This window comes from Sapajus apella, unplaced genomic scaffold, assembly GCF_009761245.1.
Source record: "Sapajus apella isolate SASKATOON/1434 unplaced genomic scaffold, GSC_monkey_1.0 scaffold20, whole genome shotgun sequence".
NCBI lineage: Eukaryota > Metazoa > Chordata > Mammalia > Primates > Cebidae > Sapajus > Sapajus apella.
Window position 1 is genome coordinate 29,164,388 of NW_022436960.1, and position 26,652 is coordinate 29,191,039.

A 26,652-nucleotide genomic window follows, 5' to 3' on the forward strand; every position below is an offset into this window, starting at 1 on the left:
CCAAGGTTCAAGTGATTCTCCTACCTCAGCCTCCAGAGTAGCTGGGATTGTGGGCGTCGGTCACCACACCTGGCTAATTTTTGTATTTTTATTAGAGATGGAGTTTCCCCATGTTGGCCCTAGTGGTCTCGAACTCCTGACCTCAGGTGATTCATTAGCCTTGGCCTCCCAAAGTCTTGGGATTACGGGCATGAGCCACTGTGCCCAGCCTGAGGTCAATTTTAATTGAACCTTTAATAAATATAAAAGGGTGAAACTAGGATTTACATATTTCTGAAAAGTTATGTGTAAACTGAATTTAATAAATCAACATTTTTTCAAATCTGCTATTTTACAAAATAATCAACTTTTAGAACTGGATAGGATCTTACGGACCATTATCATCCAGCCCTCGTTTTATGGTAACTGCAGTAACAACATCTCCGATAATCCCGTGGTTAAGGATTTAAAGCTCGGAAGGAAACCTGTGCTAACTCTCATTTTAACTGAGGCTTAGAGAGGATAAGTTTCTTCTCCAAGTTCACACAGCTGTTGAATGGAAAAGTCAGGCATAAACTCCATACTTCATTTCCACTGGCCATCCTGCATTGATAATTAGTCATCATAATCGCCGGTTTCATCAGGTCTGTTTGTAAACCAAGGATTCCATCTCCTCAGTTTCCTTAAGGCAGTACTCAAAGATTTAAAAAGATGAAACTTGAAAAAAACCCAACAAACTGGGGGTGAAGAAGAGGTCTTTAAGAAGAGAGTGGGATGCGTATTTAATAGTTTTTACCATTAGATTATCTCATTGTAGTCTTAGCGGATTTTTTTTTTTTTTTTTTGAGAGAGTCTCCTTCTGTTGTCCAGGCTAGAGTGCAAGTGTGTGATCTCAGCTCACTGCAACCTCAGCCTCCTGGGTTCAAGCAATTCTTCTGCCTCAGCCTCCCGACTAGCTGGGACTAGAGGTGCATGCAACCAAGCCTGGCTAATTTTTGTATTTTTAGTAGAGACGGGGTTTCACCATATTGACCAGGCTGGTTTTGAACTTCTTAACTAATGATCCACCTGCCTCGGCCTCCCAGAGTGCTGGGATTACAGGCATGAGCCACCGCGCTCGGCTGTCTTAGTGGATCTTAATTGCTATCAAAGTCCCCAAAGTTTCCTACCCAGACTCAGTTGGCCAACAAGATCACTTACTATTTTCTAAGTGCAGAACATGGGTTGGATAACGCCAGGAAGACAGAGGAATGCTCCCAGTTCCCAAGAGACAGGCAGGAGAAGGCCCAGGAACACAGACCTGGCACTCCTTGAACAGCTAGTTAATGCAGGGCCAGCCGTCCTCACTGGGCATTTATGGAAGAGCTGCAGGGCTCTCAACCATGTGTGGCACAATGAGGGTGCAAAGCGGAGTCCCACGTGCTTCTTCCCCCCAGAAGGCTCCTGAGATAGGTCACACCCATCCCTGAGTGAGTGAAAGAATGAAGAACCCTAGGGAAAGTCCCTTATAAACCTGATGGGGAAGGTCATTAATGTTATGTCTATGACCACTTTTCTTTCTCTCCATAACTGGGGAAGTCAGATCCTAAATGCCATGTGGTCAGCACAGCTTCCTTTGAGAGATGTTGGAAGAAATTCTGAGTCTTTCCACTACCTCTGGAGCAAGTGGAAGAGGGGGCGATGAGGGAAGAACTGACTGAGAGTGGATCTATCACTGGGAGAATAGAATTTGGTGAAGTGGCGTTTTCTGGGGGTCAGATTCTAAAGTCAGTGTGTAAGGTGAAATATAAGAATATAATAAAGATTAACCTTGAAAGTCCTTTAGGAGGGCACCAGGTAGGCAACAGTCACACAGGCTCTTGATACTTAATTCACCTTAGCCTGTTCTCTAATTCTGGAAGAAGTTGTACTTTTTTTGTTGTTGAAATGGAGTCTTGCTCTGTTGCCTAGGCTGGAGTGCAGTGGCTCAATCTAGCCTCACTACAACCTCCGCCTCCTGGGTTCAAGCAATTCTCCTGCCTCAGCCTCCCGAGTAGCTGAGACTACAGGTGCCTGCCACCAAGCCTGGCCAATTTTTAAAATTTTTCATTTTTAGTAGAGATGAGATTTCACCATGTTGACCAGGCTGGTCTTGAACTCCTGACCTCAAGTACTCCACTTGCCTCAGCCTCCCAAAGTGCTGGGATTACAGGTGTGCGCCAACCGTACCCGGCTGTTTCTCCTTGTTCTATTCTGGTTTTTTTCTCCTTTTCCTCCTACCTCCCCAACTCCCTTCTCCCTCCTTTCTTCCTTTGTCTTCTCTCTTCTGCTAAGCTTGACCATTTGAATTTGTATAAGTTAAATGAACATGTGAAGATATCCCACTGTCCTGTATCTCATGATAAAGTCATGGGGGCTGTAAGTTAGGAAATTATCATATGAGATTAAGTAAGGAAGGCTCTTAGACTAAGTGGGCAGGGTGTGATGGAGAGGAGATCCATGGAGTAGGTTTTGAACTGCAGTTATATCATCCAGACTCGCAGATGAAAAACTTGTGCTTGGGTTGACCCAGCCTTGATGTGGGGCTGGGAGAGGGCAGTGCCCATGTGCAGCAGACACTTTGCACTAAGGCCCTCACCCTCCATGTCCCCTCCCCACCTCCCCATCGCAGGCCACTACAAGAAGCTTGCAAGGAATGGACTAGCAAAAGGTGTCTGCTTCCTCTGTGGCCTCCGCATAGCACAGGCTCTGGAACAACTTAGAAGCCAATAGCCACTCCCCGACCCCCTCTTCCACTTGCACTAGGGGTGGTAGAAAGGCTCAAGATTTCTTCCACCATCTCTCTAAGGAGCTGTGCTGACCACATGACATTTGGGATCTGACTTCCCCAGTTACGGAGGAAAAGAAAAGTAGCTATAACCATAACAGTAGTGATTCTCTCCATCATGGTTTATAAGGCGCTATTCCATCAAGTTCTTCATTCTTTCACTCACTCGTGCATTGACTGAGCCCTTACCATGTATTTGGCTCTGTGCGTGGTATTGGGGATACGAAGGTAAAGAAGCTTCAGGCCCCCACTTTAAGGTACTCATGATCTGTGAGGGAGACAAACATCTACACAAGCCAAGAACAGTTCAGTGCTACAGGTGTCAATGTCAGCATGTTCGGGGGGCTCCTGGGCTCAGAGGAGAGGACTGGCCAGCCACTTCTGCTGCAGCCAGGGGAGAGGAGCATGTCAGGAAAGGTTTAGGACAGCCCCAGTGCGAAGCACGGTTCTTGTGTCTGGTGAATGCTGTGGAATGAATGAAATGAGAGGTGTCCTGGAGAAGCTGTTTGAGCTGGGTGCTAAGAAATGAGTAGGCATCCGCCAGTTGGCAAAGGGAGTCAGGGCATTTTAGGTCCAGGGAGCAGCTCAGACAAGGTCCTGGAGGCACAACACAACACCATTTACTTTGGGAACTGCAGGTGGTGAGGTAATGGAGCATGGCTGGGAGGGATGCAGAAAGCGGCAGGCAGGGCCAGGTCGTGGGCCAGAGGAGCCCGTGTGCAGGGAGAAGGAGATGCTGGCATAGTCCAGGTCTTAGATCTGCCCACAGCAGAGGCTGACTGTAGCTAAATTGAGGAGAAAAGAAATGTATGGGAAGGCTATCTGGTGGCTCACTAAATGTCCGAGAAGGCTGGAGAACGAGGCTCAGAAATTGATCAGGACTCGTGGGAAGTTGGGTGACTGGAACCAAATCCAGGGTGATGCTGCTGCTGACCTGGCATCACTGCTGCCAGCAGACCTGGATGCTGCAACCCCCTCCAATATGAGTACTGAACTCTCCCCACTTTTTGTGCCACTCGCTGCAGAGGCAAAGCCTAGGCTGAGCGTGTGTTTGGCCCTGCTTAAGTCATGTTCGTGCTATTGTAATTCTGAAGAGCAAGGCTCTGGAGGCTGCAGCCTACCCAGCAGAGTGGAGCTCTGCCTCCTCTCAAGACTCACAGCCCCAGGTGCCTGAAACCAGGGGAGGGGTGCAAATGTCAGGTGAACAGGTGTCTCCCATAGTGCCTAGAGCCCATTCTAGCCCTCAAACTGGGATGATGGGGCAGTTCTGAATGTGGGAAGAGGAGACAGGGCATCCCCCTTAGGCCACTGAAAACATCCACATCTTTTTTTTTTTTTTTTTTTTTAATTTAAATAGAGGTGGGATTTTGCCATGTTGCCGAGGCTGGTCTTGAACTCCCCGGCTCAAGTCAGCTTCCCACCTTAGTCTCCCAAAATGTTGGGATGACAGGCATGACCCATCATGCCTGGCCAACATCCACATCTTGAGCTTATCTGTTCAGTCATCTTTCTGAATCCTTAGCCTCCCACTGAGCTTCAGGAGTGTTATAGGCCCAGGACATCTGAGTGTTTTATTAGTAATTGGAATTCTCCTCTGGAATCCGAACTATTCCAGTGGAAAAGGGAGATCATCCCAGCATCTGGATCCTCCCTGCGCATTTGATTCCACTTGGAAAACTTCAGTGCTGCCTTCCGAGGACAGAGGCCAAGGCTTGGCTCTTTCTAACAGGCCGTTACAGCTTGAATTCTGCTTCTTCCCCAAGGTGGGGCGAGACTCTCGGAGCTACCTGGTGTTCGGGAGGTGCCACTTTGCTTTTCAGACTAGAAGTTGGAGCTCTGACTTCAGGCTTGGTTTGTGGAACAGTCGAGGCCCCTGGTGTTTGAGCTGCCCAGGTGACCTCTCCATTTCTGAAGATGTCACCCTGGTTAAGATGCTCTACCCTATCTCCTGTCTGAGAGTGCCAAAGGAGTAGGGCTTTGACTAGGGCTGTCAGCATCACCTGTCACATCCCTCATCCAGAAAAAACAAGAGGTGTCAGATAAGGTGAGCTCCAGCTCCCTTCTTGCCCTCACTCAAATCCTCTGGGTATATCTCTTTTAAGCAAGGGCACCTTGACTACGTCTTGGTCATTCAGTTCCATTAATCTTAAACAAAGGAATCAATTTTCTTAAAAAAGAAAAATGCAGTTTTGAACTTACCGGTTCTTTGATGCCAGTGTTTCAAGACTTCCCTGGGAGAGCGGGAAGCTGCTGCCCCCAGGAAACTGGATGTGTCATGAGCTGGGTTCTGGGCTGGAAGCGATTCCTGATCCTGAGGCTTGGTAGGCAAGGTAGGGCCAGGTTGACTCCCAAAGGGAGGGAGCAGGAACCTTCCTAGCTCCTGGCCAGTGTTGGTTCTGGCCCAAGTTTACACTGAATTTGCCCATTTTCGTCCAGATGAAATGAAATAGTACTAAAAGCAGCATTAAAGTGGAAAAGAAGTCTTGAAAAACCCGAATTATTTTATTAAAACACAGCTTTGGTCATGTTCCCCCATCTTAACTTTTGAGAGCTGCCCAACTCCTACAGAAGGAGCCCCACACTCCTCAGAATGGCACACGTGCCCTTGTTTGAGCCTTGGCCAACCTTTCTGGCCTTTTCCTTACCACTGCCCCTTCCCTAGCATGGCCCTTTTTGTTTCAGCCGGCCTCTCACTGCCCCTGGACGCACTTCCCTCCTCTCGTTATACGCTCTTGGCTTTTGCTTATTGCTATTTCTTCCACCTGGAATGCCCTCTCTGCTGTTTTTCTCCTGGCAGCTGCCCACAGGGCCAGCCAGAAGTCACCTGCTCCATGCTGCCTTCCTGAGTTGCCACCATGGCATTCCTGCAATTGGAACTTCCCCCCTGCAGGATGCTGGGGTCAGTTGCAGGAGTGCCTGGCTCCCCACCACCTTGGACCTGTGGCTGGCACACAGTAGGTGTCCTGTGACAGGGACAGGAAGGGCCACCTGAGGGGCTGTGAGGGAGCATTGGGCAGGCCCAGGACCTGGTCTTTGTCTGGAGGACTGTGTGCTTGGTGAGCTGGCTGTCTGCATGACATCCCCAGCTACCCTTAGAGGGCTCTTTCGTTTTTCATGCCCAGTACTATCTGTTGGCTTTGCACAGAGAAGGAGCTGAAGAAAGCAAGTCCACAGACCATGAGAGGAGAGACTGGGGCTCTTTATTTTTTTATTTATTTTATTTTTTTGAGACAGAGTCTCGCTCTGTTGCCCAGGCTGGAGTGCAGTGGCGTGATCTCGGCTCACTGCAGCCTCTGCCTCCCGGGTTCGAGTGATTCTCCTGCCTCAGCTTCCTGAATAGCTGGGATTACAGGCTCATGCCACCATTCCCAGCTAATTGTTTTTGTATTTTTAGTAGAGATGGGGTTTCACCTTGTTGGTCAGACTTGTCACGAACTCCTGACCTTGTGATCCACCCACCTTGGCCTCCCAAAGTGCTGGGATTAAAGGCATGAGCCACCGTGCCCGGCAAGACTGGGGCTCTTTAAAGTGAAAGTCCTGTCCAACCTGGTCATGAGGCAGTCAGGACAGGCTGTGGCTCTTCCTGTTTCTGCAAAGAGGAACGCATCCTCCAGACAGTGATTGCAGGGTGTAGTAGGAGCCCCGAAGCAGGGATTGCAGTCTCCATCTGTCTATGAAATGAGGGGATTAGACTACAGGGGGACCTTTCCTGCTCGAAAGTTCCTGTGAATGGAGCCTGGCAGGCGGTGTCTTTATGGTGCTTCGTAGTGGGAGCCAGGGTTTTCACTCAGAGGCTTCCTGTTATTATCCCAGGTCCAGGCTGGAGTACAACAGCATGATATTGGCTCACTTCAGCCTCTGCCTCTCGGGTTCAAGCGATTCTCCTGCCCCAGCCTCTCCAGTAGCTGGGACTACCGGTGTCCACCACCACCCCCAGCTAATTTTTTTATTTTAGTAGAAGTGGAGTTTCACCATGTTGGCCAGGCTGGTCTCGAACTCTTGACCTCAAGTGATCCACCAGCCTCAGCTTCCCAAAGTGCTGGGATTATAGATGTGAGCCACCGTGCCTGGCCTCTCTTTCTTTAAAGACTTTTCTTTCTTGAAGTTGAGCCACCCTTAGGGCTGAGGCTGCACATACATGGGCCTGTTGGACCACTGGTGAGCACAGGCTTATGTTGTTTGCAGAGTATGTTTCCAGAATCTAGAAGCGTCTGGTATTCCCTGAATCCCCTTTAGGAACCCATGAATGTGTGTGTTTGTTCTGGGCCCCTGGAAGATCAGGTTGGAGAAGGTTGAGTGGTGGACAGAGTGGGTTGAGGTCCAGGGAGGGGTTGGATCATTGGGAAGGACAGAATACGGTATCTGTCTTTGTTTCCGACACCACGGGGCCTGCCCTCCCCTCCCTACTCATTCCAGCCTCTACCTTCCTATCCACCCTTCTCTGTCCTCCTCCTTCATCCCTCCATAGCAAATCAATTGTATTACCTCCAACATCCACCAATCATAGGGTATTCTGAGTACCAGGCACACTGAAGAGTTGGGAAAAGAGTATTATAAGAGTAGACTCTGATTGGTAGGATTGAGAGGTGCTGTCAAGAAAACTACTTCCAAAAATAGATAATGCAGGTAACTCACAAAGAACAAATATATATTTTAAATGTTCTAGAGGCTGAGCATGGTGGCTCACCCCTGTAATCCCAGCACTCTGGGAGGCCGAGGTGGGTGGATCACCTGAGGCGAAGAGTTAGAGACCAGCCTGGCCAACATGGAGAAACCCCATCTCTACTAAAAATACAGAATTAGCTGGGTGTGGTATTGTGTGCCTGTAATCCCAACTACTTGGGAGGCCGAGGCAGGAGAATTGCTTGAACCCGGGAGGCGGAGGTTGCAGGGAGGCAGAGGTTGCAGTGAGCCGAGATGGCACCATTGCACTCCAGCCTGAGTAACAACAGAGTGAGACTGTCTAAAAAAAAAAAGAATAAATAAATATATATATATTAAAAAAAAAAAAATATATATATATATATATATATACTAGAACTCGAAGCTCTGTTAAAAAATGTTAATTTCCTTTGGTCTATTAGTATTGCTCTTGGGAATTTATTCTAAGAATAAAGAATTTATTAATTCTAAAAAGGAAGAGAGCTCTAAATACAAAGATATTTATTTATTATTATTTTTTTAATCTCATACTTTCCTGCACACCAAACAAATATATTTATAGCAGCATTGCTTAAAATAGAAAAAAAAAAACAAAACCAAAACTGTAAACAGCCTCAGTGTTTCACATGGCTGTGTAATTCATGATACCTAGACTCAGTGAGTGTTGTGTCATTGTTATATTAATGTGAAGGTAATGTTGATTCTTGGGAAAATGTTGATGAATTTAGTTGAAAAAAGTAAAACACAGAATTGCAGGTAGACTTGATAAGTGCATAAAAACTGATTACACTGTCATAGATTGACATGATGCAGATAACTGGGTTTAGGCAAAAATGTTATGGGTAGAGCATGTGTATGTTTGAAATTGCTTTAATAATTTATATAGCATCTTTTTTTTAAGACAAGGCCTTAACTTCAAAGACTTTAGATTTGGGTTGGAAGGAGGCCAGGGTGGGTGGGACTCCCATCTGTTACTACCAGGAAGACCAAACAGCTCTGTCTTATCAGCTACCGGCACTGCATGCAGGGGCTGGAGGATTCAGATGGCCTGACTTCACAGGCTGGCTAACTGAACAACTTTGAGGTTCACAGCGTAGACTCTGCCCCCAACCCCCAGCTGACTCAGGGCCCCAGACCATTTTCACACCTGCATTTTCACGGAACCAGCCCAGTGAGCACATGAGGCTTTGAGCCACTCGCCCACTCACCTCTGGGCTGCCTGGTACTGCAGGCCCCTGCCATAGTGGGAGAGGAAGCTGAGTAGTCTCTCTTCTGCAGTTCCAACTGGTAGCAATGAGGGTGTGCTTTGCTAATTGACCTCCTGAAGCCTTTTCTAACCCAGGTGGGGCCCTAGTGAGGTAGTGTCTTGCGCACTTACATTGTTGAACATATTAATTGAAGTGTTGAATTTAGTTGCTCTTTAGTGCTAGCCACATCCATCCAGTTCACATCTGACCTAGCACGCAGGGCCCTCTGACCCCATGTCTTGCCAAGAGATCTGCTGGGACGTGCAGCTGCAGGTATGGGCGTGGGGCTGAGCAGCTGACTGTCTTCTGAGCACCTTCTTCTATCTCTGTGACATCTCAGAACCTCTGGAGGTGGTGAATGGACTTCTCATCACCACTCCCCTTGCGTGTAGTAGCCTTTTCTTTTGAGTGGGGAGGCTTTCTTTCTTAACACATGGAGTGTTTATTTGGAGGGCCCACGATCATCCTGTCACTATGACCAGCGTGGGAATGTGACCAGGGCACGACAGAGACTTCTTGGTGTTGTGCAGAGTCCCCAGGTGGCTGGCAGCTGGAGAGCTCCCAGCGTACCTTGAGTTTGCAGGTTGGAGCCTGCTAAACTCCGCCCGACAGAATACGTGTGGAGCAGACCCAGCTGGGGCCCTGGTTATCTCCAGTGTATATCTGCTAAAGCCAAATTCCAGAACTGTCAAAGACTGGAGTGTTTTTGTTCTGTGATCAGATTGAAGTAGGACCTTGTGGCTGGAGGTGGGCCAGGGTAAGAGAGAAAATGGAAAGTGTATGGGCTCAGGGCACATCTGGATGCCCATTAGGGGTACTCAGGCCAGTTTCATGTCTTCCATGACAAATGATGGCTGTGTGTGTGTGTTTGGAGGTGGGGGTGGGGACTATCTCTGTGCTTTTCTAGAATATCATGTTTATTCCTAGATGCCCTGGCCCCATCTTCACGTCCTACAGTGGCATTGAGCCTGGTTCTGATCATTGCTGGTCATGTGAATATTAAGTGCCGTAGTGTCTTAGGAACAAGCTGCCTTCTTAAGCCCAGGCCCCAGCAATAACTGTTCCTCTCAGTTCCCTAATTTAGAGACCACGTGTGTGCCCCAGGGTTGTCAGCAGCTTGGTTTTTTGAAGCTTGAAACACATTTCCATAGAAACAATGCTATAAATGGTGTTTGGGTACCTAGGCTAGCCCACAAAGAGCACTGGTGTCACCTCAGAGGTTGCTGAAATAAAGTATTAGTGAAATTGAGAGCCCAATGCAGTAGAGTTAGTACCCAGGATGCTGGAAGTTAATTGGTGTGGGTTTATTTGTATAATGTTGTTTCTTTGGTAAGAGATGTATTTCAAAGCTTTCCAGCTAAGGGACGCTCTGGAGGCACTCCTTCTCCCCATCTTCCCTGCCCAGTCACAATCCCTCCTCTTCCAGTTTACATTCCTTCTTCTTTCCTCATCAAGCCAGGGGCCTGGACCTACCTGCACTCTGGTATGTTGATGATGAGGAAATCCTGTTCAGTGACCTGTTCATCATCATCATCACCATCGCCATCATCGTTATTGTTATATAAATCATCTCGATCAACTTAACATAATAAATATGACACCTATTTAGAATTATCTTCTGATTGCTTTTAATGTTCCTGTGGAGTTTTAACACAGCTTATAAGTTTGCCTGACATATTTTTTGGTGCTGATTTTGTCACTCGACATGACTTCACAAAATAGTTTCATCAGATAGTTTCCCTCTGTCCATCCTTTCACATTTTGTTCAGTTCCCCTTCATTACTGCACCATAATCTGAATGGGCTCTATATGCAGGTGCTATGGAGCATCTTTTGTAAAAACTTCCTTGTGGTGACATTTTAGAGTATTTTTATGGGATATAGTCCGCCAACTGTAATTACCTGATCAGTGTTTTAAACTCTTGCAACACTAAATATATACCCGCAAAAATTAAAACAAAAAACAAAAAAACCCAGCCAGGCGAGGTGGCTCATGCCTGTAATTTCAGCACATTGGGAGGCTGAGGTGGGTGGATCACCTGAGATCAGGAGTTTGAGACCAGCCTGGCCAATATGGTGAAACCCTGTCTCTACTAAAAATACAGAAATTAGCCTGGCATGGTGGCGCATGCCTGTAGTCCCAGCTACTCGGGAGGCTGAGGCAGAAAAATCGCTTGAAACTGGGAGGAGGAGGTTGCAGTGAGCCAAGATCATGCCATTGCACTCTAGCCTGGGTGACAGAGCGAGACTTTGTCAAAACAGCAAAACAAAAAACCTCTCTTGCAACACAATGCCAAATCACAGTCTAGAAAGATTTAAACTGTTTATGGTAGCACAGCAACGTATATGCAGCTGCCCTGCCAATAGCAGCTCTCCTGTTTTATTTATTTACTTATTTTCATGTTGGGGCGGCCCATAATGGGGCCTTAATGGTGTTCCAATTTGCATATCCTAAATTACTGCTGATGTAGGTTTTTCCTCTCCATGATTTACTGATGTGTTTCCTCATGTGTCAAACCCTGCTCATGTCCTGTGACTGCAGAGCCTCCTGCTTCATTTCTCCCCTTGAACCACTTTCCTGTTGGGAAATGGCAAGTCCTCTCTTCCTCACGGGCCCCACCCCTCACCTTGTCTAACTCATCTCCATACCTGCCCGGCTTACAACCTCAGTGACTCTGGGGAGGGAGTGAGAGGTCAGTCCCTGGGGGCCCTTGTGATTGAGGCCACAGGGCAGGAGGTAGATGCCAGCGAGACCCTGGGAGGAGCTACAGGTTGTTAGAGCTGGAGGGGCCACTGGAATGCATCTGGCCCAGGGGTTACAAGGTCAGAGGCCAGCAGGGAACAGAGGGGATGAAATGACAGAGTGTCATGATAAATGACAGTGACTCGTAGCCTAGGAAGGGGTAGAATCTTTGGAAAATTGGAAAGTCCGTCCCACCTAAGCACCCCTCCCTGGCAGTGCTACTCAGCTCCACCTTCAAAAGGGAGACTTCTAATATTTTTTCCACGACAAGCCGGAAGTTCTGATTTTTAGCTTGTCTTCTGATTTAAAAAAAAATGTTAGCAATAGGCTGGGCATGGTGGCTTATGCCTGTAATCCCAGAACTTTGGGAGCTGAGGCTGGCAAGATCACCCAAGGTCAGGAGTTTGAGACCAGCCTGGCCAACATGGTGAAACCCCATCTCTACTAAAAATACAAAAATTAGCTGGGTGTGGTGGTGCATGCCTGTAGTCTTAGCTACTGGGGAGGCTGCAACAAGAGAATTGCTGAACTTGGGAGGTGGAGGTTGTGGTAAGCGTCAGAGTAAGATTGTGTCTCAAAAAAAAAAAAAAAGAAGAAGTTGGCAATAAATTCAGTTAAAATAAAACATAATATGTGGGTCAAATAAAACATATGTGACGGAGAGTGGCCCATGAGGCTCCAGTCTGTCATCCCTCATTTTATTAAACTTCCTTATTGGGAAACACAGGTCCAGAAAGGTATCCTGATGTAGCAGAGAGAAGGCTTCAGATGGTCCAGAGGTCGAATGCCATCTGTATGACCTTGGGAGAGCTGTTTTACCTTCTTGAACCTCAGCTTCCTTATCTATAAAATGAGGAAAATGGCTTCCTTCCAGGGTGCTGGGGTTGGACCCAGTAGGTTCATATCATCTCAAGCATGTATTTTTTATTTTAAAACTTTTTTGAGACAGGGTTTCTCTCTGTCACCCAGGCTAGAGTGCTGAGGGCAGTGGCGTGATCTCGGCTCACTGCAACCTCTGCCTCCCTGGCTCAAGCAAATCCTCCCACCTCAGCCCCCCAAGTAGCTGGGACTACAGGAACATACTACCATCCCTGGATAATTTTTGTTTTTTTGGTGGAGACAGGGTTTCACCATGTGACCCAGGCTGGTCTTGAACTTTGGCCTCCCAAAGTGCTGGAATTACAGTTGTGAACAGTATGCCAGGCCAATGTGAAGCATTTAGTACCTGCTCCATAGGTGAGAGAAAATCCTGTGTAGGTCATCCAGAAAATTAGAGGAAGAACTAGGCTTAGAACCTTTCTTCATGACTCCCAATGCAGAGCTTGTTCCACGTTACGGCGGCCTGCTTTCATGGGAGTTTCCAGAGATGTCTGGACACAGGGGTCCTTCTTAACACTGGGAAATTGTAGGTTATCTTAGGAGAGCTTTTTTTTTTTTCTTCTTGAGACAGACAGAGTTTCCTCATGTTGCTCAGTCTGGAATGCAGTGGTGCAATCATAGCTCACTGCAGCCTCAAACTGTTGTGCTCAAGCAATCCTCCCACCTCAAACTTCCCGAGTAGCTGGGACTACAAGTGCATGCCACCCTACCTTGCTAATTTTTTTGATTTTTTTTCAAGACAGGTCTTGCTGTGTTGCTCAGGCTGGTCTCAGACTCCTAGCATCAAGGGTGATCCTCCTGCCTCAGCCTCCCAGAGGCAGGGATTACAGGCCTGAGCCACCATGCCCAGCCCCTATGACAACCTGTCTGCCCAACAGTTATTGAGTTCAGATAATGGGCATCATATTGGGCTTTGCAGTGGAAGCCCCAGAATCCAGGAGACTGAGCCTCAGTAGTTACTGATAATAATAATAATACCATACACTACTGAAACTAAGAAGCCATTGATTAAAAGATGTAGTGTTACGGCCAGGTGCAGTGTTTCACACCTGGAATCCCAGCAGTTTGGGAGGCTGAGATGAGCTGATCCACGAGGTCAGGAGTTCGGGACCATCCTGCCGAACATGGCAAACCCTATCTCTACTAAAAATACAGAAATTAGCTGGTCATGGTGGCTCATGCCTGTAATCCCAGCTACTCAGGAGGCTGAGGCAGGAGAATTGCTTGAACCTGGGAGGCAGAGGTTGCAGTAAGCTGAGATTGCACCACTGCACTCTATCCTGGGCCACAGAGCAAGACTCCATCTCAAAAAAAAAAAAAAAAAAAAAAAAAAAAGATGTAGTGTTATTTTATGTATAGCTAAGAAACAGGCCAGATGTGATGGCTCACACCTGTAATCCCAGCAGTTTGGGAGGCTGTGGCGGGTGGATCACTTGAGGTCAGGAGCTTGAGACCAGCCTGGCCAACATGATGAAACCCCATCTCTACTAAAAACGTAAGAATTTGCCAGGTATGGTGGCAAGGGCCTGTAGTGTCAGCTACTTGGGAGGCTGACTCAGAAGAATCACTTGAACCCAGAAGGTGGAGGTTGCAGTGAGCCAAGATTGTGACACTGCACTTCAGCCTCTGCGACAAAGTGAGACTCTATCTCAAAAAAAAAAAAAAAGGAAGAGGAAGTGCTGCTAATTAAACTATATAAGCTATCAATTGTAAGAGGCATCTTGATTTCAGAGATGTTAAAGTGTAGGAAATGTGTATCTTAGAATCAATGAAATAGAATAGTAATAAAAGTAACAACAATCTATTACATTGTATTGCTTACTTTAAATATTCACATATACTGTTTTATTCATGCATCTATCAACAAGCATTCACTGAGCACCCACCATGTGCAGGCACTGTGTAGATACCGGGGTACCAAGGTGAGGAAGGTCTAGGCTGTGCCCTTCAGAAACTCCCATTCTAGCAGATGGCACTGTGATCCCAGATATGGTGCAATAAGCAGGTGTGGGACAATGTGTAGGTGATGGAGTAAAGATAAACAGAGGATGCCATGGGAGTTTAGGGAACAGAGTGGCTGTTCTGGTCCTTAGGAGCAAAGACAGATGTTTGGGTGCATGGGATTTATTTAAGAAATGCTCTCTGGAGGAAGGGAGGAAGGGAGGAGGGGAAGCAGGACAGACCCGGGGAAGAAGCCAAGCAAGGAGGTGTGTGTTGCAGCTGGAGCATAAATTGCACCACTACAGAACTGGTCCCAGCAAAGGCCCCTTTTGAGAAGGGGGAAGATGTGAGTCCTTGGAAGTCAACACTCAGAGCACCTGGGAGACAGTGCACCAACTTTACAAAGTAGATCTGGGAGGGCTCCAACAGCACACACTCCAGTGGCCTTCCTCTACTTGAAGGAGTCAATGAATGAAGGCTTCATGGAAGAGCTGGCATTAAGGTCAAGTCTGGAGGGAGACCTGGGTGTGGGTTAATGTGGGGATCAAGGTGGTGAGAGAAGGAGCATGTGTGAAGATGTGAGGGTGAGAATGCAGGCATCTTGGAGAACTTCAGGTTGTTTAGCAGTGTGGGCTGAGGCTGGGAAGTGGGGCATAGCCAGATCGTGTGGGAAAGGTGCCTAACAGTCTAGCTAACAGTCTCAGCTTTATGCAGTAGATGATGGGAGCTACTGAAGAGAGGTGTGATCGCTCTGATGGCAGTGTGGATGGTAAAGTGTGCAAAACTAGAAGCAAGGAAATCAGTTAGGCGATGAGAAAAAATGATAGCCAACACTTATAAAAGACTTAATGTGTGCCAGACACTGTTTAAGTAAACTCTTATCATTCCCATTTTGCAGATGAGTGGTTGGGTAACTCCCTCAAGGTCATCAAACTAGTGCGAGTCAAGATCTGGACTCAGGTCTCAGCCTGTGCTCTTAACCTGTACACCCCCGTGAACATAAATGTTGGATTCCAGTCCATGATGTATCGGTATTTGTTTTCATTTAAAATCAATGCTTTAAAGCATGCCCTGTTGCACACATTGGGTCTCTGGAGTTCCTGTTCCTCCTGGCCCATTGCCACAACACAAGGAAGCCAAGCTCCAGTGAACAGCCAGTGAGGAAGTCTGTCTGGGACTGGTTCTGCAGAGGGCATGGAACTGTGCCGAAGTGAGGCCTTTGAGAAGTTGGCAGTCTCGCTCTATGAAGAAAGGGCGTTTCTGTGCTGTGGCTCTGCCGGCCTGCCCTCCCTGGCAGCCACACCTGTTTTGTCCTTCTTCCTACACCCGGCCAGACGTCTTTTCCAGAGTGACAGCAGCAACTGGGGACATGTACAGAGGCTCCCTCTCAGTCCTGACAAAGGCACTCAGAACCTGGCCCAGGCCTGCAGGGCAGGGAGGCTGGGGAGGGGGCAGGTGGGAGGGCCAGGGACACAGACAGCTGTGGGCTGGTGTGGCAAGCATGGCCCTGTCCCAGAACAGGTGAAGTCAATGTGAGCTGAGGAGGAGGGTCCCCTGGGGTTTTTTCCAAGGGTAAAAGAGAAGACAGTGCAGAGCCGTATCAGCACACATGACTGGGGTGGTTGTGAGCTGCCGGTTTGCTCAGAAAAGACCTGGCAAAAAGGCTGAGAAGAAGACACAGCTGTTAGAGGACTGTCCCTACTCAGGCTGGGAGGACAGTCCTGTGGAAAAGTGTGGTGGAAAGAACACAGAGAACAGGCTGGGAGAGAAGCCTTGGAGGATAACCCAGATGAGACATTGAGTCAATGCTGGAAAAAGTCTCTCTGGGCAGAGCCCATGAGAGGGTTACCCTAAGGCCAATGGAGTCTTTTAAGGTAAAAGAACTAGGTTCTTCTTTTTTTTTTTTGAGACAGGGTCTCCCTCTGTCACCCACGTTAGAGTACTGTGGTATGATCTGGGCTTACTGCAACCTCCATCCAGATTCAAGCAATTCTCATGCCTCAGCCTCCTGAGTAGCTCAGCCTATAGGTGTGTGCCACCATACCCAGCTAATTTTTATATTTTTAGTGGAGATGGGGTTTCACCATGTTGACCAGGCTGGTCTCAAACCCCTGGACTGAGGTGATCTGCCCACTTTGGCCTCCCAAAGTGCTGGGATTATAGAAGTGAGCCACCACGCTGGGCCTGGAACTAGGTTCTTAACAAGGGATAAGGTAGGTTGGGGAGGAAATACAGGGTAAAACAGTTAAAATAATAATTGCAGCCTCTTCTATGTATATAGCATGATCGAGTTATAAAGTAGTTTTTTATCCTTTTGATCCTCTCAAGCCCCTGGAAGGTGGGCATCCTTTCATTGTTCATGCCACAAACACGGTGCATATGTTATGAGCCTAAAAAGGTCATAAGAGTGACCATTTTCCTGAGTTCTCTGTGTTTTCTACACCCTTCTCTTTCTTTAGTTCTGTAGAAGAACTAAAGTATGGGACAATAGGGACACACGAACATAAGGCACACAAGGACCTGGCATAGTGGACTTGGGATGCCCTCAATAGTATTTGCACTCCCAATTCCCCAGGCTCTGCTAAAGGTTGGTGTTTTACTTAAACACACCATGCGTGCTGGCCTCGTTGGAGGAGGAACAGTGGAAGAAGGACAGGCATGCAGGTATGGAGTCTGGGGAGAAAGACACTTCTCTGAAATAGTGATGATGGCAGCAGAATGTTATTGGAGGAAGGTGGCTGGGAGGTGAGAACCTGGCTTCCTTGAACATTTCCCCCCAACTTCGTAACAGCTTTATTGAGATATACTTCACATACCATAAAATCCACCCTTGGAAGATTTTCATTTTTCTTGAGACAAAGTCTTGCTCTGTCACCCAGGCTGGAGTGCAGTGGCGTGAACTCAGCTCACTGCAGCCTTGACCTCATGGGCTCAAGCAATCCTCCTACCTCAGCCTCTTCAGTAGCTGGGCCCACAGGGACCCACCACCACACCTAATTTTTGTATTTTTTTGTAGCGACCAGGTTTTCCCACATTGCCTGGGCTGTTCTCAAATTCCTGTGCTCAAGCGATGCTCCTGCCTTAGCCTCCTAAAGTGCTGGGATTACAGGTGTGAACCACTGTGCCTGGCCTCACCCTTGGAAGATTTTAGGTCTAGATACTGTTGATGAAACAAAGAGCAGTGACAGACCGCTCTGAGTGGAGTCCGGAGAGCTGATGTAGTCCTAGGAAGCCTTTCAAGTGCTGTATTCTACCTTCATTGGGAATCAGAGTTTAGGAATCTGTCTAAGGTGCTTTACTTCCTGGAGTGTTTTTCTCTCGTCAGACACACTCCCTGGTAGCTGGAGCTCTGTACTCCTTTTACTTGCAGTTTGTACAGAGGGTTGAGGGTGGAGAAAAATCCCACTCTGTGGATAAGTTCTCTGGAACACCTCCCTACCTCTCTGAAAGGTCACTCTTCTTGGTTGCCCCAGAGGCTTGCAGGAGGGGCTAGAGCTTCTAAAACCAAAACTTTCACTTCACACATCAGTGATTCTGCACTGTCATATCTGCAGCAAAACTGACCTCCAGGGCTTTCCCAGAAGCACTGCAGCTTTCTTTACATAGTCTCATCTGCCCGCCTTTTCGAGGCAGACTTCTCCTCCTGCCAAGCGGGGGCTATTTGGTATGGTCTTGAGCCCTCCTCCCCTGCACACATGTGTGCCCCTTTTCTTCTCTCTTCTCCTTTCTTAGGTGGCCTGAGTATGGAAGTTTAGTTGTAGGGAAAGGTAGTGCTGCTCCAAGGTGAGCAAGGCTCCTTCAGGGCCACTGACCTCTCTGTTTCCCCTGCCACCTGCCTCCACTCCATGTGCTACTTCCTGGGCCAGATCCTGCAGCCTGGTGTGGGACAGGCAGGAAGTCGTGGCGGGGCAGGGCTGAGGAGTGCCCTTTGGAGTGGCTCCCACTTGTTCCCTGAAGGCTGGGCCCTGGCTCCATGGTGGCAGGCTCTTCTAGGAATGTGCTCCCCAGCTGGGTTTTCTGGTTGGTTGGGAACATCCCTGGGCTGGTCTGCACCAGCTCTCAGGGGCTCACTCTGGGCTGGCCTAAGGCCAGCTGCAGGGGCTGGGCTCTCAGGGGAGGGTCAGGATGGCCACAGGTCTGCAGAGGAACTTGGCAGCTTTGGGCACTGGAGACCAAATGGCTTTGCTTTTGCTTCCCTCACTTGGCTGTCTTGTCAGTGGGAGGGAAGAAATCAGGCAAATGAAAAAAGTAAAAAGGTTCTACCCTGATCCTCTGCCAGGAGTCTTGAGAGTCTTGCCTCTGCTTAGGGGTCTGCATGCCTGAGCACTGCAGTTCCTCAATTGCTCACTGCCTTCCTCTGGGGGAGGAGCAGAGAGGTAACAGATGTTTGGCTTGCCCTGTGTCCTGGTGCAATTCACTTAACCTCTCTGAACCTCAGATGAGAAAACCTCAGTATTCTCATCCACAGAATGAGAAGGGTAAAACTCTCGCATGCAGAGCTGTTCAGGAGACTGTACGAAGTGCTCTGAGAACTGCCAGGAACAGTACTGTCATCATGGATGCTAAATCTGGGAACCTGGGCTTTTTTTTCTGTAGAAGGTGGTTTCCCTAGCTCCACTCTTCACTTATTATAATCACAGAATCCTGGATCTTCAACTGGAAGGGATATCCTCTGGCATAATTATCTGTATTTTGCAGATAAGATTATTGTAAGTGTTCCTTATTTTGACATATCTGTCGTAACATCGTGGAAATAGGCCCTTTTCCTCTTGGGGAGGTGTGACTTCCAGGTGTAGGCAGGTGCTCCAGCCAGCAGAGGTGGAAGAGGACAGGACAGCCATGCCCGTTAGGAGCAAGTGCAGGTTTTGCAGAGTTTCTAAGCAGAAGATCCAAGTTTTGCCTGTGTCCTCCACTCCCCACCCTGGCCCTGTAAGCTCAGTGAGTGTGTGAGAATCATATTCTGCTGCCCCTCCCTCCTCCCTGAGAAAGTGAGGGATGCACCTGGTTCTCAGGTCTGGCCACAGCGTTTTGAAAAGTAGCTGCCAGGACACACTGTATTCTTCGGTGGTTTTTCTTTCAAAGGAAAAATCTCCTTCTGACCCATCTCCTTGAAAAACAGCCACCACCACCACCACCACACCAAAAAACTTGGAAGAACAGGACTCCCTCCCCTGAATTTTCCCCTGGCCCTAGAGCCGAATTGAATGTAGGGGCCAGAACCAACCTCCTGAGCTGCAAAAATGTTTCCTGTCTTTCCACCAGTCAGGCAAGGAGGCATCAAGGCTTGGGGCAGAGAATCGATCAGGGGGATATTTAGGGAAGGCAGGGGAAAATGTGAGTATGGAGTGAAAAGCAGCAACTCTGGCCTGAGCTGCCAGAATTAAATCCAGATTTTCCTCACGTAAGTGGTGGAGATGTAGGCCCTTTCTAGGGACTGAGGCTAGTTTCTCAATAACCTTTACATGCACCAGGACGCTGGTGAGCCAGAAAGTGAAACCTGGGGAGTCTGTTAATAAAGTGCCTCGGAGAGGACCGTGCAGGATTTACCGTATCCAAAACCAGAGTGAGTTTCTTTGTGGAAGAAAGCGACTTGTGTCTTCCCCAACATCACACACAGACTTTCCTGGCAGGCTCGATGGGTTTCCAAACATTTCGTCACCGTCTCCTCCTGACCTTGTGTGAAAGGAACTAGCAGCATGGCCCGTGGGTTCCAGCAAAGCCATCGGGGGCGCCAGCCTGGGCGGGGGGAGGGTGGCGACCGACTTGTGAGTGGAGGTGAGGTCTGTTGGAAATCCCCAGCCCCGGCCGCCGCCTGAGGTTTAAAGACGCCTTCCCCAGCCTTATTTGGTCGCAGGAAGTGGGCGGCGCCGGGCCTGCTGGCTGAGGCCGCCCCGAGACAGTTGTGCTGATGAAGTGGTAGAGCTGGTTCCTGCTCGCCGCGGTGCCGCGCGCGCCGGCCGGCCGCTGGGCGCTCCGCGCTCCCAGCCTCGAGTTGTGCAATCCTTTGTAGCACGCCAGAGAGTCCTCCTCCTTCGCTGTTGCCTCTCGCCCTCTTCTGTCTTTTTTTTTTTCAAGCTGTGAGCTCAACCGATGAGTCAGAGCCGTGCAATCCTGACACTGCATCGCAGGACTGGGGGTGACACGGAGGGAGGGAGAGTGCTCGCGAGGCGGACAGCAGGGGCGCGCCGAAGCTCCTGCATCGTGAGCGGGGGGGTGACAGCCCGCGCGTCCCGCCCGGGCCCTGCCAGCAAACTTCCAGCCTCCGGGGTGCGGGCTGGCGAAGCCCCGCGAGCGCCGCGGGGAGGCGACGGCGCCTGTTTGTTTTTAAAATCGGGAGTGCGTGCAGGCGGCTGGAGTCCCGGAGGCGACCTAAGGCGGCGGCCCACGGTGGAAGGGGGACAGCCCAGGCCGGAGCCCGGGCAGGAGCTGGGTAAGTGGGGCTGCCCGGCCGGCGGCCGAGGCCTGCACGCGGCGGGGCCGGCGAGGGGACCCCGGGCGGCGCGTGAGCTGTGGCCGCTCGCCCGGTGGGTTGCAGCTCTGCGGGCGCGGCCGGGAGCGGGGGCCGCCGCGTGCGAACTTCTGCTGCCTGGGCGGCGCTGGATGGGCGCGTGTGGCCGTGCGGGGGCCGCTTGCAGCCCGCCGCCCCCTCCCCCGCGGCCCGCAGCCGCAGCTGCGTGTGCAGCGCAGCCCCGCGGTGTTTGTGCAGCTACGCAGCTTGCGCGCGGCCCCCGCCCACCCGGGCGCGGCCCCACCAGGAAAGCCCTCCCCACCCGGCGGCCCGCGGCGACTCGGGAATCCGGCTGCTCCTCCTCCGCGGGAGAGAAACGTGGTGTCCGCAGGGACCGGCTGGCGTGACGGAGCCAAGGCCCAGAAGGCGCGACGAAGGGCTCTCCAGCTGAGGGAACTTGGCGCGGGAGCCCCTTCCCCTGCCAGCGTGCACGGGAAAGTGGGGGGGTTGGACGCGGCGTCCGCGCCGGGAGTTCGGGGGACAGAGGTGCAGGGGCGGCGGGGAACTGGGGCAAGTGCAGTCAGCAGAGGCCTAGGCTGGAGCGGTTTGCGCGGGCGGGCGCACCTCAGACCTGTCATCCTCCCGCGCGCTCCCGCGCGCCCCCGCACGCCCGCGCAGCCGCAGCCCGCCCAGCCCGCGCGGCGCCTCGCGGGGAGCTGCGTTCCGTGGTGCCTAGCGGCAGCGCCAAAACCCTGGATTCGGCTAGTCCCTGCATATGGTCGGCTTGGTGGAGCCGGTCGCGTCGCCTCCCAAGTCGCAAATGCAGGAGTGTGTGTGCCAGGTTGCCCCCAAGGCCTCTGGGTAAGGGCCCAGTGGAGGAAGGGGAGCCTCTTGTGCCCTGGGACCTTCAGGCTTCAGCCCCAAGGCGGCCCAATCTGAAGGAGGTACCTGCCAACCAAAGTGGAGGCCGCGTGTCCGTCCCGGCCCAGCCTCCAGCGAGAGCTGGTGAGATGAAAGGGGAAGTTACATGCCCCATTTAAAAACTTTGTTGGTCACAACTTCGGTGGCTGCTTCCTGTTTCCACATCCCACGTGGGACCTGTGTGCCAGCCTGTGGAGTCTCGCGCGCGCGCGGGGGGGGGTGGTCCGTGGGATGGGGGAAGAGGAGCTGGCCACGAGAGCTGCGGTGGCACGCGTGTGCAGGGAATCCCTTTTGGCAGCTGTGGCTGGAGGAGGGGATGTCTAGCTTGCCCCGGCAGGGTGAGCCTGGCCTGGTGGTCTGGGATCTTCTTATTCCTGCAGCTTCAGGGTTGAGACTGAAGGCCTGCTGAAGGTGGATTGAGAAGCCAGTTCTCCCTAGGGGGCTGAGGGGAGAAGCCACCTGTCTTTCTCCAGAGCCTCCCACGGAATGTGTGGCACACGCCCCTTTTGGATCAGAGAAATGCATCCTTTCTTCAGGTGTTATGTGGCTTCAGGACCCGGGGGAAGGAGAAACCTTCCTGGGTTGAGAATTCGTAGGTCCTCCTTTTCCGACTGCTCTGGACAGTGAATAATAGGAGTGTAAACATTCAATTACGGTGATAAACCATCTTCTTGCATGGCCCTGGTTCAGTCTCCACTCTAATTGGATTGGCTTCTGGCTGGTTACTCTGGTCTGTGTAGCTCCCCCGGGGACAAGGGGGTGAAGAACCTGGAGGATGCCCCCAGGTCATACAGCTTTCCAGCTTGCTCCAGAGCAACCTACCCACTGCCAGTGTGGCATCTCCAAGTGTCAGCAGAACCCCCACTCCTGTGGCTCTGTCAGCTCCTCACCTCACCCCAGGAAAGAGTGCCCTGGAGTGCCCATGTGGATGAGAATTTAATTTTTACATGTGAGATTTAAAAATAGCCCCAGTGTTTGACCCTGTGGGCTGCTGCTTTCAATATGTGGGAAAAAAGAGAAGACAACATGCAGTTATGGACTTCAGCTGGGGGCCTCCTGTGGCTACAGTCCCCAGAGAAAGGCTGCCCAGCGTTGCCAAGACCTCTGACAGAAGAGGGGAAGGGGAATGGACCCAGTTCAGGAATCTTTGGCCTTGATAGCCCCTCTCTTGCTCGTGCTGGGGAGGGGACCACAAAGTGGCTTGGGGTTTCTGGTTTGTCCTTCTAGTCCTGATTCAAATGCCACTTCTGAAGGCTGAAGGCATCTTCTGAACACTCATTTCTACCTTATGTAGTTATTTGTGTACACACTGTAGTGTGGTGGTTAAAAACAAAGACTCTGAGCTAGATTACCTGTACAGTATCTCCTTCAGAGAGTTGCTGTGAGGATTCTGTGAGTTAGTATATGTAAAATGCTTAAAGCACATTTCAGTATTATGGTAGCCTCTGCTTTTAGTGTGAGTTCTGAAGGGTTTGCACAATGCTTGGCATCTAGCAAGTGTTCAGTGCTTTTTTATTTTGGTTGTTAGAGACAGGGTCTTTGTCTCCCAGACTGGAGCATAGTGGTACGATCTCAGGTCACTGCAACATCAGCCTTCTGAGCTCAAGCAGTCCTCCCACCTCAGCCTCCCAAGTAGCTGGGACTACAGGTACACATCACCATACCTGGCTAATTTCGTATTTTTATAGATACGGGGTTTTGCTGTGTTGCCCAGACTGGTCTTGAACTCTTGGGCTCAAGAAATCCACCCGCTTTGGCCTCTTGAAGTGCTGGGTTTACAGTCTTGAGCCACCATGCCTGGCTTTAGTGCATGTTAGTTAAACAAAGTGGTGAAAGATCTCCATCAAAAAAAATATGGACCTGGCACGTGTTGGGCCCAGTGAGTCCCTGCTGCTGGGACCTCCTCACATTGCATCACTGGTTTCAAAAAGGTCGGTCTACTGTGGATGATTGTGGTGCTGGTGAACCCAGTTTCCTGGCACTGCCATGTAGCGGGTCTTGTGGAGTGCATGTCTCGGTCATCCTGACCCCAAGGGGACCTCAGGATGAAAGAGTTGTGGAGCCATCTCTCTGGGGATCTGCTAGCCTGAGCACTTCCTTTGGCCAGCCCAGGTTGGCACCCTTCCTGTGTGTGTGCAGGCACGCATGCATCAGGACAGAAGCAGCCTGGGGCTCCATTCTTCCCTGACTCACTGCAGGTGGCAGGAAGTAGAGCCAGTGGTCGCATTCTGTTGGAGGGATTGCTTCTTTCTGTAAATGAGACCTCTTGACTCTGGGACTGAAAAATTGCATGCTGGGCTGAGGCTAGGGTGGAGTATGCTGAAATCCCCAGTTCTTACTAAGGGATCTATCTGCATTTGCATTCGAAGCAACATTCAGGATATGGTGAGACTATGAGCTCATTTTATGAATCAGAAGCATTACAGCATAATTTTAATGTTGGAAACTGCAATTTGGAATCCAGATCACCCTCCCTCCACCTCAACACACACACACACACACACACACACACACACACACACACACACACACAGAGAGAGAGAGAGAGAAAGGGAGAGACATGGGCTCTCACAGTCACACACTTGGGAGCAATAATAGTTGGTGCATCAGATCAGATTCTGGAGCCATCAAGCAAAATTCTTGATGACTTCTGCCCCCCTACTCAAAACGCCATTCCTGGATGGTGTGTGGACAGTCATTTGGGCAATGACTGCAGGAACTCTGGTGGGTACATCAGAATGTGGCCTGGGCAGACCTGGGTTCATACCGCAGCCTCTCCTCTTGCATTGTGGCTTTGGGCATTGCTTAACTTCTTGGGCCTCAGTTTCTTCACCTGTAAAATGTGGGTGATACTGATACTTCATAGGCCATGAAGGTTAGACAGGATTATGCATGCAAAGTGACACATTCTAGGTATTCAACAGATGGCAACTCTCATTTCATCAGTTCCCACTGAGTCCAGTGCATTTGCCTTTTGCTCCTATCAAGGAAGAGGAAATGCTTGTAGTAGGAAAGCAATCTCAGGCCACTGAGGCTTGTATAAATGAAGTTCATTGTGCCCTGGGAACAACTGCTCGATCTACTCCACCCCAGACATGTGGCCCAGGCCTGGTGTCTGTGCGCCTTTGAGGGGACTCTGTCCCTGCAGTTGAGGGCCCGTTTTCCCAGAGATCAGATTGTGCTCCTGGGAACCTACCCTCCCAGGCCCCAGGCTGAGCTGCTCACGTGGATGGGCAGGAGGAAGGGCTGCTTTCTCAGCCAAGGGAAAAAAGTCCCCTGTTTGCTTCACCTGAAGCCTCACAGTGTGACCTCAGGGGAGGTTTGGGTAGAGCCAGGGGTGGGAGTTTTTCCTCCAAAGACTGCTTTGGCTCTTTTACCCATTAAAATTAGGTGCAACAGCAAAGGAAACACCAAGAATTATGTAAGAAGAAAGTTGCCACTGTCAGAGGAGAACCGGAGTTTTGCTGGGGTGGGGGTGGGGTCTCCCAGAGGCCTGCAATTGCTGGTGAAGAGGGGCTTGGGTCTGAGGCTTCCCTGGCAGTCGCTCTTGCTCTTGCTCTTCCTGGAACACAGTCTCGTGCTGTGGCCAGCCAGGGAAGGAGCTCCCTGTTCCCTCTGCCTTTCTCCCAGCCACAGGGAGCTCTCGTGGTGACAGCATTTTTTCCAGGCAGTGCTTCTTCCTCCAGGAGTCCTGGGAAGGAAGGAGTGAGGGAAGCAGCCAAGGCAAGGTTTATCTGGGTTAAAACTTGGATGGAGAGAGTGAAGTACAGTAGGCTTGGAGCCAGCCAGAAGGGGCTTCTTTCTAAAGCCTTCCAGCTTCTCTGGGGAATTGGAGTCCAGACCAGAAGGAAAATGGTAAGGGATTTTGATCGCCTGCTTTCCCCAGCAGCTGGGCAGAAAGAGGCCCCTATCCAGCTTGCTGTTGCCAGAACTTGCCAGTTCTTTAGTAAGTAAGGCTCCCCCCCAGCTCAGAAATAGGCTTAAGTGATAACTTGCAACCGTGAGACTGCATGTGCACTGGCAGCTCCTGGCTGTGGCACAGATCCTTCCCCCCGTCCTGAGCTTCCTGTCTGAGGCCCCAGCTGGCCTCAGGTCATAGTTCTGGCCTTCAGGGGATCATCCCAGTGCTAGGAAACCCTTTGGGACATCTAGTCCAATTCCTTCATTTTCAAATGGAGAAGCTGAGAGGTGGTGAGTGTTGCCTGATGTTCTGAAGACTGGCTCCACTTTCACTTTGGGAGGGTAGAAAGGGAGTGCTCCTGTGTCCCTTGCCTGATTGCTGCTCCTTCCAGTTTGGAAGCTGGGAGGGCAGCTTGAGTGCAGGAAGAGTCCAAAGGACTGTCTTGGCTCATGGGTGTGGCTCAACCCTCAGCTGGCTCCATAGTTATTTATTTGTCTGTTTGTGTGTATGTGAGTGAGTCCTGTGGTTGGGAGGCTGGATCTGAGTGAAAGCAGAAGTACCCACACTGTGTCAGCTGTGCAGCACGCAGCGGGGGACAGTCAGGAGAGGAAAAATGGGGGAAGAGGCCTGTCTGCATGGTTGCTGCTAGTTGTGCTTTCTGTCCCTGTTGTAGTGCTTGCATACTTGAGTCTAAACAGCCCTTCCATGTTGCTAGCAGCTGCCTTTCCTTACTGGGTTTGGGCAGAAGAGGCACCAAAAATAACCAGGCGGGCATTTCCACTTGTGGGACATTTACTGTGGTGGCCTCTGGGCAGGCTTGCTTGCTTTCTGCAGGCCCTGTGTGTCTGCTACACCGGGAGTCCCTTCTACTTCCTGCAGGCCTTCCTCAGCCTCCTTCTGGCCATTGCACCTTCCCCTTTAGTGCTCTTCTTAGAGTGAGCTCAGGAGGGTGGTGGCTCATCCTTGTGGGCCTGGAAGCTCTGCCAGTATTATCTGGGAAATACCCTCATCCCCCTGTATCCCTGCAGGCAGGCCCTGCTGGCATAGCTGAATTTAAAGGAGGCCTGTGCTGGGTACCCTCTGGACTTTCTTGCCAGACCTCTCTCTCTTAGGCCTGAAGCTCTGT

The 26,652-nt window shown here is 50.3% G+C and overlaps 1 protein-coding gene across 2 annotated transcripts in view; it reads left to right on the top strand.

Moving 5' to 3' along the window:
- MIDEAS (mitotic deacetylase associated SANT domain protein) overlaps positions 1-26,652 on the top strand; it is a 70,375-nt gene that overhangs the window by 5,575 nt on the left and 38,148 nt on the right. Inside the window, exon 1 of one of the 2 annotated variants that reach the window (XM_032287915.1) lies at positions 17,258-20,686. The exons of the other annotated variant lie outside the window; for it this stretch is intronic. The gene's annotated coding sequence lies outside the window, so the exon portion shown is untranslated. Of the gene's footprint in view, positions 1-17,257; positions 20,687-26,652 lie in introns of those variants that run through there. 2 annotated transcript variants of the gene reach the window in all.